Here is a 15603-nt window from a genome sequence, read left to right on the forward strand (position 1 = left end):
ATCGCTTTTGAAAACTTCCCGTTCCCACATACCGCCGAAAAATTGTTTGAATTACTTGACGAAGTTATAACGACTTACAACTTGAGAAATAAAATATTTTCGATTTCGTTTGACAACGCTTCAAACAATACTAAGGCGGCCGAAAAATTTATCATTAAATATTCACCACCTTGTTTCGGGGATTTTTTTCATGTTCGATGTGTTGCACATATCATTAACTTGGTTGTTCAAAAAGGTCTTGACAATGAAAACATTTGTGACGATTTAAAATTCTTTAGACTTATGTTACAAGATGTCTTCAAAAGTGGTAAAATAAGACATCTTGAATATAAGAACTATTGCAAGTCGGTTGAAAAAAAGTATTTGGGGCCGAATTGGGACGTTCCAACCCGTTGGAACTCAACTTGTCATATGCTAAAGTGTGCTTTTGCCCAACGCCAAACTTTACAAGCTTTTCATAACAATCTTGTTGAAGAACGCGAGGCCAATATGTTTCCGGAAAGTGTTTGGGTCCAAGTCGGTTATTTGTTGGAGTATCTTGACATGTTCAAAAAGTCAACAACAAAACTATCGGGAGTCTATTACCCTACTAGTTGTTGGGTTTTGCAAGAATTGTACTATATGTCTTGTGTTTTTAAAAGTTTTGCGGAGAAGAACAAACTCTTCAAGAATATTGTTGTGGTGATGAAGGAAAAGTTCATAAAATATTTTGAAAACATACCGCCGGTCTTTACTTGTGCCGCCGCATTAAACCCCTATTGGAATGTTAATGGGGTTGAGACAACGATTGAGAAAATATTCGACAACTTAGGTATGCACGAGATCGACCCGAAGTTGTCGACGGAAGCGAAGGAAAAGTTCAACAAAAACCTTCAAGACCTTTATGACCATTATTTTCAAATATATGATCCAAGCACGAGATCGTCTTTTGTGAAAAAACCACAACTAGTAGGCCGTGCAATAACCCACTTATAAACTTGATGAATGGGATTCGTGAATCGGCATCTAAGAGGCAAAGAGGAAACACACCAACTAGCGAACTTGGTCGATATAGTGGAGAAACTATGTTGAGGGCGCAACGGTCGACGAAATTCGCAATATTGATTTGTTGGCTTGGTGGTAAGGTAAACAAAACGAATTTCCCATTCTATCCGCCATGGCTCGTGATTTGCTTGCCGTACAAGCCTCAACGGTTGCTTCCGAATCGATTTTTTCTCTTAGTGGGAGGGTGTTATCTATGCGAAGAACAAAATTAACTCCCGAGTCTCTAGAGGTTTGCATTTGCCTAAAGGACCATTTGGATGCGGTGGATCGTGTACAACACAAGGCGAATTTTGAAGACGAAATACCAATAGAGCGTCATATTCATGATGAGGAGGCGGAGGACGGGGTTTCTTCCGATAACGAAGACGAGGGTGAAGACGAGAATGAAGACGAAGAAGAGTTGTAATTTGTGTTTTTTATTTGTTTTAGTAAATTTATTTGTAACTTGTTCAACTAATATTTAGTTTTGATTTGTTTAATTATAATAACTTTTGTTACTCATGATTAATTTTTTGTTACTTTTTTAATAACGACGAACATTTTATTTATTTAAACAATAACTATTACAAACATTATTAAAACATAAACGATACATAACAACTAAAACTTAAAAAACAAAATCCGTCGTTTTAATTCGGGAATACTTATTTTTGGGTTGTAGAGCCGGACGATTCTCCCACTTCCGCTTTTTTAGCATCCAAACTTCTTTTCTCTCGACAATACTTATTCGTATGTTTTCGTAATATCGAGTTGGACCCTGCTTTAAGAAACTTCGAGCAATATTTGCGACGTGCCATCTCATGCGAGTCGGTCATCAGACACAAATCGTAATGAACCCAAACATCGGGGCATCTTGTTGTTTCGATCACCATAACATCGTCATTAGTTGCCATTTGTTGTCGATTTAAGCTTAATTGTGTTTTGGAGTGTGTTTTATAGTTTTGGAAGTGGTTTAACAAGTACACACTCATACATTGATATTTATAGAATGAAAATTAGCTAAATATAGTAATAAAACCGGTATCAACGGTCAAAAACGGCTATATAGCCGTTGGAACCGGTTTCTAACGGCTATAATGTTTGAATTTCAAAAAAAACCGGTGGAACCGGTTTTTACGTAATAACCGGTCCCGGTTCCAACCCTACCTGGTTCCTAAAAGTTTGCATTTCTGGGCATCGATTCGGGTCGGGAACCGAACCAGTTCCTGACTGGAACCGGTGTCATTTTCTACCCGGTGTCATCCCTTGTTTTGAATCCGACTTAGTCGACAAAGGTCAAGTACCTGAGTTACCAAAAAACTTACAATTTAAGACCACTTTTATAAGAACGTAAGTAAATATCACACCATCAGACAAATCAACATATGATATATGGACATAGGTGCACAAAAAACCCAACCCCGGAACCGGACCCGAAATAAAAACCCAGAACTGGTTTTTTTAATACCCGAACCTGTACCCGACCCTACCCGTAGGGTACGGATAGGGTATGCATTTTGACACTAAAACCCGAACCCGAACCGGACCCGATTTGTACCCGGTAATACCCAAAAACCCGAACCGGGTATTTCAAATACCCATGTATACCCGAAAAATACCCGAAATACCCCTAAAAAGTGCAAACTTTTAAAAAAATCCAATCTATACCCGAAACATACCCGAAAAAAACCCGTAAATAGGGTTTTTTCAATACCCGACAATAGGGTATTCATATACCCAGTTTTAGAATACCTGGTCCTATACCCGAACCGAACCCGATGAATAAGGCATGGTTTTTAGAGACAATACCCGAACCGATTATTACCAATACCCAGTCATAACCGAACCCATGTATATAAAAAGCCCGATTTGTGCACCTCTATATGGACATACATCATCTTATTCACTATTAAGGATGGCAAAAAAGCCCCGAAACCCAAAACATGTGACAGATATATCTGAAACCGGTCAAGCACGATGGCAGTATGGGACTTGGTTTTACAAACGGATATGGGATTTTTTTTTTCGTGTCCCCTTTTTATACTGTTTTCTCAGGACTCAGGTCCTGAGAAACAATGCCCGAACCCGATCCATTGCCTTCCGCCCTTCACTATTCACTGCCCTATACACCAACAATCGTATACCATCGTCCGGTTGCATTTTTTTCTTGTGTCCCCTTTTTATACTGTTTTCACAGGACTCAGGTCCCATTTTCAATTTTCATCAGTGTCATGCTGTTTTCCTCAACTAGAAAACGGTAATCACTGACTTGATTACCACTCAATATACAACATAAATATAACTTCATGTACCCGAACCGACCCACCCACTACAAAGAAAACACATTCTAAATAGAACGCCTTGATCAACTGTACAAAACCCCTAAACAAACCCAACAAAACTTTCCTCGCAACTTAAAAGCAGCAGATTCACATACCCATCTATCACCATTCGGTCAACATTTGGCCCGAAACTAAATAATATCAGCACACGAACATTTCACATTTCACCAAGAAGGCAGTACTCTTCCCCCAACATTCTGCTCACCCTTTTGACATGAAACATTTGACCTGACATTATCAAACGAATCACAAAACTCAAGAACCTCATCAGGTATGTCATCATCAAAAATGTCAACCGGGTCAACGCTCGGTTTTGGTTTCACCAACACCCGCTTCTTTGATCGTGCAGTACTCGCAACAAAATCATCATCATCGTTGTCGTCGTCTCTTGAAGAGTCATAAGTACCTATAACCGTGTTTCTTTTTCTCTTAAAAGAACCGGAACTAGTGGCACTGCTGCCCGTGCCACCTGACAACGAATGCGCGGTCCCACCATAGTGTTCTTTTATGGTAGCCTCAATGGTTTCCAAAACTTTATCACCATACTTCATTACTTTCGCCCTGTTTAAGTTTGTGATTAGGATTTGCAAATTTTTTTGTTATTTCTATAATAAATTTGTTTAAAATAAGATTACAAATACAATAACTTAATAATCTAGATCTTTAAAGAAACTTACTTGCCAATGCCGTTGACTTCTAGAAGCTCTTCATTCGTTCTGGGGATCCTTTTGCAGATATTGTGCAGTGTTGTGTCCCTAAATCAAGAGCATTTGACTATAAAGATAGTTTCTTAGTTATCAAAGGTACTTTACTAGTACTAAATCACGATCCGCTTACGTTAAAATCTAACAGTTGCATTTTTTTGGAAAATTTTAAAGTTCTAATCACTTCATGTGTACAAGCAAAGGGTGTTAAATTATTTGATTTTGAATTACCTAAACTGTGTCCGGTTCACTTTTCGGTTTCGGCAGAAAAAACCTTCAAACCGAACCGATGTAGGTTTAGTCGAGTATGGAATGTTAACTTATGCAAATATGTGGTACGCGCAGACCCCGTTGATTTCTGCTATCTTAACAAGATTTGTTCGCATAACTCGCAAAGCTGGAAATAACTTGGCTGCAAGATCCTGTAAAAAATGAAGCAGATAAAGTAGTTAGACTGCATTTTTATTTTAAGAAATATACAAATAGATAAAAAAAAACTAAAAAAGGGAAACTTTGGCACCAAAATTAACCTACCGAGTCTACTGTTGGTTGAGGTTGAGCAGGAGGAGTATCTACTTGTATAGGAGTTTTCTTTGATGATGTAAGCGGGCCTTTTGATGGGGCTGCATCATTTGTATGAGTCTTGGATGCTTTAACAGCAGAAGGGACTCTACAAGTTAACAGAGCCACAAACATGAGAAATGGTTGACTCTATGACTGATTTTTCTTGTTATAAGTTATAACACTATTAGAGGTTGCAGTTTTAACCCATGAATCTCCAACGGGTTAAATGAGTAAAATAAAATGGCTCAAAAATCACTCAAAGTGAGGTTTTAAGGGGTGTCAATTGCATGTTGGCGGGCTGAACTGTTCAACCCCAACACGATCCATGTTTTAATTTGTGTCAAAAGCACCCACTTGAACTCGTACTCACTTAAGACCATGTAACTCGAACACGACCTGTGTAACCCATTTATCTAAACGGGTTGATGGATGATAACCAAGTTGTAAACATGTTAATCGAGTTGGTAGGCTTTCAAACAAAAACTACTAGAACAAAAAACTTGTTTAAAAACAATGACAAGAGTGTGAATGAAAGAAATGAACCTTAAAGTTATGGTCTGCCGACCCGCAAGTAAATTACCAGCCTTTCTTTCATTTACCTACAGACAACGCGGAACAAATTGCATCTGAATTGAACCATATTAAAACAATTGATTACTATTTTAATAAACAAACCTTACTTTCAAAACCGATGATGTGGATCCATAAAGATCACTTTTCTTTACATCCTCCACAAGGATCTCTTCAATAACAAGATGACGAAGAACACGTGATGCTTCCCCTTTAGCTATATGTTTCCCAGCACTGTGTAAACTTAATAAATTGTGTGTGTTTCTTTTAACCTGCATTTTCATAAGTATTTAGTTGACAAGATGATTTAAGCACATGAAATTGAAGTATAATAACAAGTGAGGATTACAATTTGGCTCATGGAGCCTCTGTAGACATCCAAAATGTGAGATGATGAGAATTGCTGTTTGACTGATTTCACTAATTCAACCTGCATATGAATAGGTTGATTAAAGTTATTTAAAACTCAACGCATCAAGCAGTGGCTTCAAAGAAAAAAGGTCAAATGGGTCAAAAGTAGTCAAAGTGTACTTTGATGCAACCCAATTACAAAAATTGAGAAGAAAATGTCGTTGGATTCGCCCAATTACCCAGCCCGCATGAACAGATGTAAACAAGCCAAGCCGCTCGTAAGCTGCTCAAAATCGGCTTGCTAAACGCACAAATTGAGCCAAGCTTAAACGAGCCCCAGGCTTGAGCTTAAAAATAAGATTGTTTAACGAACGAGCACAAGCTCAAGCTACACTTATTGAGCTCTGAATAGCTCGTGATTCCATAAATAACAAATTATGTCGAGCAAGACCTAAGCCTGAGCTTGAAGTACTACTCACGAGTCAAGCTCGGCCTTTAGAAATAGAGCTTGAAATGAGCCAGGCTCGAGCTCTAGTAAGTTAAACGAGCCAAGCTCGGGGCTTGGCTACGCTTGTTTACACCCCTACCCGCATGGCCCACCAAGTTTCTAATGTTGCAAAATAAAGTTAAAGATAAAACAACATATGATCCTAACCAATTGTTTTGCTATCAGAGTAACATCCTTATCCACAAGAGTCCGAGCGTTCATACAATTGTCACATGTTTTTTTACAGTTGGAGGAATCGAACTTTTCCCCAAAATGAATTAGTTGTAAAAATCGTCTGCAGTCAACATCATTTTCACTGTAACTGACCTGTAAAAAAAAGTGTTAATTATCCATAAGCAAATAATACAAATACCATTTATTAATATATGTTACAATGACAATAACTTAGTACCATTCTTAAAAGGTTTTCAGAATTTGTTTCTACCCTTCCTGAATTTGAAGAACCCGTACGAGGTTGTCCATATGTAAAGTAACTTTGCTCTCCAACCCCATTACTAAGCATATACTTGACCCGAATCTTCAATACAAAAAAAAAAGTTGCCCGTCATTAATAGTACATATTAAAATTTATATGTACATTAACTATATAACATATGTATTTGCATTTAGGTCTATAAACAAACTGAATGTTCATTGAACTAGTCGTGAAGTGTTAGGCGAAAAATTTCTTTATTTTCATTTAGTCAATAAACAACTAAACATGAACACATTGTCTTGTTCATTCATTTAAACTCGTTTATGCTTGTTTGTTTACGTTCATTTAATTTACGCTTGTTTAAATTCGTTAATATAATAATTTAAATTTCTTGGCCCATTACAGCTTAATATAGTTTTAAAAACATTTTAGCCCCAACGCATTGTTGTTCACATTTACTTTTAGTTGATTTTAACTCACATATGTTCATTTATCTATGTTCACTTATGTATGTTCGTGAACCCTTTGTTTATACAATTAACAACGGAACAAAAACGAACAAAAACATATTCATTTCTTAACAGACAAACACGAACTAAAAAACCTGTTTGATAAGGAACATGAACATGCTCCATTCGTGTTCGTTTGGTTCACTTATAAGCCTATTTGTATTACCAAATACCTGACAGCTGACTTTAAACTCTGGACTATATAAAAAACTAACAGGAAAATAATATTTTTATATATAACTTACATAATCGCTATAACTGTAATACAACACACATGAAGCAATTTGACCATCCCTACCTGCACGCCCACACTCCTACAATACAATTAAAGAGTATATAGCTCATTGTTAAATTAACACATTACTCCAGTATATTAAAAAAAATTATAAAGAATACCTGATGGTAGCCCTCGATTGATTTAGGAAGAGAATGATGAATGACAAATCGAACATCCGGTTTGTTGATTCCTGAAATAATTTATGAATGAGCCAACATAGCAAATTTGTAACATTAATTTATAAAATATATAATTTTGAAAAAAATGTTTCCTAGCGGACCCAACCTGTTTTTACATGTACCTAGGCCTGTAAACAAACTGAGCAGTCACTGAACTATTCGAAAACCATTTGGCAGGAAATTAGTTCATGTTTGTTTCTTTGATTAATGAACATACATGAACAAAATATATTTTTTTCATTTTATTAAAAGAACAAACAAGATTTATGTTTGTTTATGATCGTCTACATATTAATAGAAATTTTCATATATATATACATAGGGGAAGGTTAACGTACAAATGAAATTAACGTGCTAAACGTGAGAATCAAGTAGAGTAATTATCATAGAGTAATTATGTAATTACTCTATGATAATTACTCTACTTATATATATAATTACTCTACTTGATTCTCACGTTTAGCACGTTAATTTCATTTGTATTTGATCCAAACCCTATATATGTTATGTTTTTAATTATTAAATTTGACTTCAAATTAAAAGCCTTTATGTTTGTTCAATTATGTCCGCTTGTGTTCCTTTGTTTTCGTTTACATCCGTGAACTGTTCGTTTAGATTTTTAACGAACGAACATGGACAAAAAAAAATTATGTTCGAGTATTCGTGTTCAGTTAAAGTTGAATAAACATAAACATGCACCCGTTCATGTTTGTTTGCACGCCCTACTTGTACAAAAGAATTGCCAGTTTTGACCGATTACAAAGTTGAATAAACATAAACATGCACCCGTTCATGTTTGTTTGCACGCCCTACTTGTACAAAAGAATTGCCAGTTTTGACCGATTACCCAGCCGGCTCATTTTTCTATTACGCATCTAACTAGTAAATAAAAACTTGCATCATACCCATTCCAAATGCCACAGTAGCACATATTATATTGATCTCATCTTTACTCCACTGCTTTTGAACCCATGCACGTTCCTCAGGGTCCATAGAAGCATGGTAAAATGCCGCTTTATGCCCACACTCCTGCAAAAATGTATCTCTAAATATAAAATCCAGATCGAATCAGTTCACATTTATACCCATTTTCTTTTTATGGTATCTTTTAGCTTAAACAGTTTGACCTGTTAAAAAGCATAGCCCATATCAATCCATTTGAAGGTAAACATGTAGAGACTGTCACCTCAAATATAAACTTTATTGGCAAAATAATGTTAAATCTATAAATAATCAAAATAATGTAAAACACGTAACCTGCAACCGCTCAGCCACTTTTTCACAGTCCATCCTCGAAAGACAATAGATGATTCCACATTGATCAAAATGGAATTTCTTGATATAACCATCAATATCCTCCAGACATTTTTTCGACTTCACGAAAACCAAAAACCTGCAACATTAGCATAATTAGAAAGTTAACACGTACAAAAACTGGCAAAATGGATGTGTCAGATTGGGCCATTGGGCCGACCCACAAACACTTTTATATTTATAAATTACTAAAGCATTAACATAAAAAATCTTACAATATATATATATATATATATATATATTACTATAGAAAAAAATACCCACGTTCTTTTAATAAAACATTTTAGAAGGTTATGTGAACTTTAATAAATTGTGGATGACTTGTTTGACCGGCTTACGCCTTTTGGTTAAATCTTTTAGTTTAACTCCTTTGAACCGTTAGAAATACAACATAACCAAAATCAGCCCATTTGTAAATGGGTTGAAGTACCACCTTGACACCGATTACCAACTTAATAATAATACATTATCTAGACTTAAATCATACCTTAAATTTGGACGGTTGAAACTTTGCCTAAAAATAATACAGTCAACCAGACCAAGAGCCTGCACAACATCTTCCTTAACACTGGCTGTAGCAGTTGCAGTTAAAGCCAAAACTGGTACTTTTGAAAACTTTTGCTTCAAAATACCAAGACCCTGTAAATAGCCAAAACTGGTAATATTGTTTAAAAACTTATAAAGACTTCAAAGTTTGGTGGATTGTAAATAATATAGAGCAGCCAAAAGGCGTCACCTGATAATCTGGCCTGAAATCATGCCCCCATTGGCTCACACAATGTGCTTCATCAATGACAATTCTATTTAGCAATTCTCGTGCGTGCAAGTTTTCCAATTGTCGCAGCAAAAAATCACTTCTGCACTCACGTACGGTTTAATTTTATAGTTAGAAACATAAAAAAAAATCTTTTAAATTATATCTATGTTTTCGCTTATCTTTTTTTAATAATAGACTTGCATACAGTTGTAAAAAGGTATATAATTATGAATTTAGTAAAATTTGCATAGTATAACAGACTTAATGAGTGAAATTTCATTAACAATTTATTGCAAACAAGAACTCACTTTGCAATTTTCTCTGGAGTGACATATAGCAGCCTGTAATTACAGTATTCTGAAGCAAGCTCTCTTAGAATCTCTTGTTGCTCAGTCCACTCCATATTTGCACTTAAATAAGCAGCAGGAATGTTTGCCTGAATTATCTTTTACATTTAATACCCAAGAGATAAATATTAAAAAAATGCTTACAGAAAAAATTAAACGCGTACCTGCAAGAGATGCATTATTTGATCTTGGATGAGTGAAACGAGTGGTGAGATTACCAATGTTATACCAGGATGGATAAGAGCAGGGAGCTGAAATAAAACCAACATTTTTCAAATGTTCAAAACAAAGTTACAAACTCCAGAAACAAAATGATTAATCATTATAAGAAACTAATTAGCAAAAACTACCTGATAGGTCAAACTTTTTCCACCACCAGTTGGCATTAAAACAAAAACATCATGCCCACTCATTGTTGCATTAATAATCTCTCTTTGGTTAGGTCTAAATGAGTGATTACCAAACACCTTCTTGTTGTTAACCTGAGGTAACCAAGGGATGATTATCAGTTTATCACACAAAAATATAACTATACCTATATGTTTAGATAGAAGTGTCTAGGGCTGTGAACAGACCGAAGTACCAAACCAAATGAGACCTTGTTTGTGTTCATTCGTTTATCTTTCATTGGATAAAGAAACAGTTCACAAACATATAATTTCGCGTTCATGTTTGTTAAGAAAATAAATTTGTTTGTGTGTGTTCATCAACTTTATAAATAACAAATGAACGTTAACAAACGCAAACGCATGTAAATGAAAAGGAGGAAGCATCCAGGGAGTTAATGTGAGTTCTAGGGTTTACTGTTTAAATGTTATACTAATAAACTAGAAATTAAAAAAATAGAAAACATAAAAATTTAAATGTGAAGAATACTGAAATAAAAATTTAAAGATATAAAAAAAACTTATAAAAACATACGAACATGAATGAGCTTAAAGAACAAACATACACATATGAATGTAAACAAATGACCAAATTACCGAACGTTCTGAAAACATTCAAACGAACTAGACCTTTGTTCATGTTCGTTCATTTAACACGAACGTAAACAAATTTCCTACCAAACAGTTCAGATTGGTTTAACGAGCAATTTGTCTTTCAAAAACAAATTTAAAAAAGTGAAACTAAAGTAAAGTTTACAAAAACTAAAATTTGTCTTTCTAAAGCACATGACCAAAATGCCCTCATGTGCAAGGCACATGACTAGACTTAACGGAAAAAATGAACACCCATTATTGAAAAAGACAGTGTAAACAAATTTGAACACAAAGAACAATTTCTGTCATATCCTTAGTTTAAGGACGAGACCTGAAACTTGTTATATACCTAATAAGACAAAAAGTGTAACTTGCTCTATTCTCAAATTCCAGTTCCAGTCTAGTACCACATACCTCCAACTCTATTGTCCATGGAAAATCCCGCTTGCTCCAGTTTTTGTTATCTGAACCTTCAATGTAATTGACTTCCACATACTTTGGGATGTATGGTTCTCTCTCCACAGGAGCTGAAGATATATTAATATTAATATTATTGTTACCAGCTGAGGAATATGATACCGATGGTGAATTCCATCTATTACGCCCGTCTGCGTCGTTATTCATGTAAAACTGATTATCAAGTCTGATGGGATCAACCCTAGAAGCGAGTGTAGGAGGACTTTCATACTGAAATGCTCTTGTGGCGGTAGTGTGAGCAGAAGTTAAGCTTGATTTGGATCCTTTCTCTGTAACTGAACCAGATTGAAGATATTTCTCAAGCTGTTGAATTTGTTTATTTAACATTAACCTATAATTAAAGCAATCAAACAATTATCAGATAGCATGTCTTGTAATCTTGTCAACTCAGATGCAACTAACAATTTAAGCAAATACAGAGAGGAAAAGTAAAAACTGAATGCAAACTATGTGGGCCTCATGTTGTCATTTTATGACTCCAATATAAAAGGGTCAATTTCCCAATTCCCACTACCACTTTTCGCGTTAAATATGATTACAAATATTATTACAGCCATTCGTATAAAAAGGTGCACATCAGGAGCGCATAATGCGCACCGCACATGATATAGTCTGATGCGATCTTATGCGTGATACAGTAGCTTTTGCAGTTGACCAGTATTCAAATAAATTGGACCGTCAATTTCCGTGAGTTTGAGTTTTTCAATCTGATTGAACAAATCTGACCATCAACTGTGCAATAAGTTTTAGCATCTGAACAACTTAGACAATTTATTGAACAAATATGACCAAAGATGATGAGGATATTTTAAGTTTTTAGTGTTTAAATTTAACATGTTCAAATGTTACCTATATAAAACTTTAGTATTTTTTTAATTACGAACTCCTTGCATGTGTTCGTGCATTGGCTTTTGGGATCAAAACACATCGGATCGTATGCGCTTTTTAAAACCAAGTTATAGGTATTAACTAAATCTTGTATAAAACAATCTAGAAAGCTGTAACCATTGAAAACTGACTTAAGGTGACTTTCAGCCCATTTAAGATAAAACACAACCAAATCAACCAATTCATAGGTAAACGGGTCAAAATTGCCACCTTTAATTCTATCAAAAACCTGCTGCCTATTAATTATTCATATAATGGTGCTAAACATACCCGATTTCTCATTGATCAGGAATATAAAACTGAATATAAGACTTTATCTTCCTTTTTAATAGATAGACTAGTGAAGGAAAGATACCTATCTTGACGAAGCTTTTCTAATTTACCAGAGTCCAGGTCAGCATTGTCAAGCAAATCATTTGATATGGAAATGAGCATGTCCTTAATTATTTGCAAATGGTCTGAAGCTTCAGGACAAAGTCCTAACTGAACCAATTTAGAAGTTATTCAAAAGTTATGCCACAAAATTAACATTTAATGGCTAGAGTAAGTAGTAAGTATTGACTTGCCTTAAAACCATGAGTGCATTCCACACACAGTTCTGAAGGCAAACTTGTGCCATCATGTCTCGCATTGTTATTGTTTACAGCTGGAGTGACAGAAATTGATGAATGCGGTGTGCCAACTGATTGGTAGTGTTGGGAAACTATTTGATCCAAATCGATATTCTGAAATTTGAAGTTAATTCATGATGAAAGAAAGCTATTATTAGATACTTCAAATGTAAACAAGCACTTATACAGATTATGAATGGGCCCATTTGAGTTGTGTTTTACCTCAAACAGTTAACAGATCAAATATAACAAATAGCTAAAATAGAACGAATCACATTGCCTAAGAGTCTCCATATGTCTGTATTTAATGGATACAACCTCATGTGTCGGTCTATTCAAAGTTTAGATTATTATTGTAACTAAATTGTTTTCACGAATCATAATTAACGCCAAATTATTTACAAATAAGACAAATTTGGACCAAAAGACTTTTTGCAGTTCAACCCAGCCCTCCGTTTTCCCATCTCTACTTCCGAGTGCAAAAGTGTCCAATTCAAGAATTATTAATCTAGTAACACAAATTACCTGGAGAATATCATCATCATCATCAATACCAATAAAATGAGTCTCCTCAAACCCTTTAAAGTGGCTTGCATTTGTGGTGTAACTGTGGCCTGAATTGATGGCATTGTTGCATGAGCTGTTCATATTTCTATAACCAGCACCCGTGGAACTTGATGCATAATTGGCAGCTGGTGCAAACCGACTGGGCATAGGCCTTGGCTCACTGTGCGGAATATTGATCTCATTAGAATGGTCTGCTTGATTTCGCCCCAAATTTTTGTTAATTACAGAGGAGAACTGTTGAGTAGGTCTTCTACCATCTTGAAAAACAGCAGTACCACCATTATTATTAGCTACTGGTCGGCTTTTACCAGGTTTGATATAGTTTCTTGAAGATAGTTTGAGGTTAGAAAAAGCTTGCCAAGCCTGTCAAAAGCTTATATATTAGAATGCCCCAGCTCCATATCATAAGTTAATCTATAGATACAGTGAGAACAATTTCCAACTATTAAAGAGCAGAAGAGTAAATGAAACCAAATCGTAAAAAACATAATTCTTCTTAACATGGCAATCAATTTTTCTTAAGAATAACATGAACAGAAACGCAACAATAAAAATATCTTTGAAGTTGAGTATGAATTACTTATCTACGGGACTTCATAGTGAAAAGAAAACATAAAGGCATCAAAGAATGAGTGCTGGAGGATGTGCGTTTTGGAAACATGTTTTACCTTGTCAGCAAGTGGACTTTGTGAGCTTGTAACATTTTGAAACTGGCAAGACAACGATCTGCAACAAAGGAAACAAAAAGTAAAACACTCCATTCTAAAATAAATAACATGCTCAACTTTCAAAAGAGATGATGAGTCTATGCCTGTAAATAGCTCATAAACTTAACAAATATGTGTAACAGATGGATAATATCATCAAGATATTGTACAGATTATAAAATGTAGTAAATTAAAAAATTGGGTGTGAAAAAACCAAAGTACAACCAATAGGATGAAAGTGCACAATACAAAATTAAGCAAGACATGTTTCTGCAAATAAATTATATATGCAGTTTGTAAAACTGAGTCCAGAGGTCCCAACAAAACCTAACATATGCAACAAAATTAACTTGAGTAAATAACAAAAAACATACCTTAAAGATGCTGCCATTGCTCCTTCAACACAAGGTTTTTGTGTTGGCAGGGAGAAAACAAAACTGGAGTTGAAGAATTTATCTTGGTTTGAAAAATTATCATGTGTTTTGGCATGTTGAGACCCAATTATCCCTCTTCAACTTGTCCACATGTTTAGAACCACCACCAAAATTGTTACTAATCTTGGTATGAAAGCTGTATATTATATTTTGATGATGTTAATCTCTGTACAGGGGGACTCTATATGTAGAGCCATATCAAGCTAATAATAGTAAGAGATAATTTACAATCATTAACATATATAGAACTATAATCTATAATCACTGTCTAATAAAATTGAACAAGTGATTAAGAAGAGAAAAAACAAAGAGAGTTACAAATATGAAAGCAACAAGAATTCTTGCCTCATGTGGTTTGCCTCTGTCAATTGCTAACATGTTCATCTACTGAAAAGTAAGTTCCAGCATCTCAACAATAGACAACCTTTGATGCCAATTGCGAAGGAAGAATGCCTGCCTGTAAGTACAAGATGCATATTAAATAAAGTAAACAGTGCGCTGGTGATGCTCTAACAAGTATTGTATTGTATTGTATTGTATTGTATTGTAATGATGTTGAAAGCAAATTAAGCCTTTCAATAACATCATTTAAAATCCTAATAATTTATTTATTTGGTCACCTATTAAAGCCCTAATTAATGGCCTCCATCAATCATCCTCAATAAGTAACTTCAAAACCTAAAGGTAACTGTAGAAACAAGAAATGAATCTGACCTGATCTACGACGATGTTCCGCGGTCTTTGAGATGAACGAACCACGACTCGATCTTCTTCTCCGGTAGCTTAAGATCTGCAATGGTTTTTGGGGATGTGGAGGTGACTGCTAAGAAATCTCAAGGATCTCTTGTTTACAGACACAAAAATGGTTATGGTGGTGGCTCTTATTGAGAACAACCAACCCTTAATATGGAGGTGGAGACCTCCTTATATAGGGAGCCTCATGGCCACCATCATGGTACCCTAATGGGCCTAGCTCAGTTAGGGGTACCTCCACAAAACCCCCCCAGCCCAATAATATTGTATTAGTCCATATAATAAAATAAGCCAGACATTATAAATTAAGGTCGTAAGCCGGGTTT

At 35.2% G+C, this 15603-nt stretch overlaps 1 pseudogene across 1 annotated transcript in view; it reads right to left on the reverse strand.

The window, feature by feature from the left end:
• Nucleotides 1-3350: 3350 nt before the first annotated feature.
• Nucleotides 3351-15603, reverse strand: part of LOC143569723 (ATP-dependent DNA helicase Q-like 4A) — a 29317-nt pseudogene continuing 17064 nt past the window's right edge. The window contains exons 3-27 of the transcript XR_013141786.1: nt 14913-14981; nt 14465-14660; nt 14052-14109; nt 13342-13746; nt 12768-12930; nt 12561-12684; nt 11255-11648; nt 10211-10342; nt 10025-10111; nt 9822-9949; nt 9493-9613; nt 9244-9395; nt 8700-8835; nt 8348-8471; nt 7383-7453; nt 7232-7300; nt 6454-6579; nt 6210-6368; nt 5553-5633; nt 5314-5475; nt 5177-5232; nt 4604-4739; nt 4394-4491; nt 4043-4120; nt 3351-3926 (exon numbers count right to left, since the gene is read on the reverse strand). The product of XR_013141786.1 is annotated as an ATP-dependent DNA helicase Q-like 4A (transcript). The remainder of the gene's footprint in view (nt 3927-4042; nt 4121-4393; nt 4492-4603; nt 4740-5176; nt 5233-5313; nt 5476-5552; nt 5634-6209; nt 6369-6453; nt 6580-7231; nt 7301-7382; nt 7454-8347; nt 8472-8699; nt 8836-9243; nt 9396-9492; nt 9614-9821; nt 9950-10024; nt 10112-10210; nt 10343-11254; nt 11649-12560; nt 12685-12767; nt 12931-13341; nt 13747-14051; nt 14110-14464; nt 14661-14912; nt 14982-15603) is intronic.

Source organism: Bidens hawaiensis, unplaced genomic scaffold (genome assembly GCF_021521415.1).
Source record: "Bidens hawaiensis isolate Kalapana, Puna unplaced genomic scaffold, B.hawaiensis_p1.1 tig00001265_1, whole genome shotgun sequence".
In the NCBI taxonomy this organism is placed as follows: Eukaryota; Viridiplantae; Streptophyta; class Magnoliopsida; order Asterales; family Asteraceae; genus Bidens; species Bidens hawaiensis.